We start from the raw sequence: 279 nt of genomic DNA, 5'->3' as shown, positions 1-279 counted from the left end.
CTGGGTGACAATGAAACTCTCTGTCTCAAAAAAAAAAAATAATAATAATAATAATAATACAACTATATCCTTTTTTTTTAGTATTATCTTTTTAGTTTTTTTTTTTTAATTGCATTTTAGGTTTTGGGTACATGTGAAGAACATACAAGATTGTTGCATAGGTACACACATGGCAGCGTGATTTGCTGCCTTCCTCCCCTTCAACTATATCTGGCATTTCTCCCCATACTATCTCTCCCCAACTCCCCACCCCTCACTGTCCCTCCCCTATTTTCCCCC

The sequence above is a fragment of the Sapajus apella genome, unplaced genomic scaffold (assembly GCF_009761245.1).
Source record: "Sapajus apella isolate SASKATOON/1434 unplaced genomic scaffold, GSC_monkey_1.0 scaffold3, whole genome shotgun sequence".
NCBI lineage: Eukaryota > Metazoa > Chordata > Mammalia > Primates > Cebidae > Sapajus > Sapajus apella.
Note: the sequence above shows the minus strand (reverse complement) of the source record.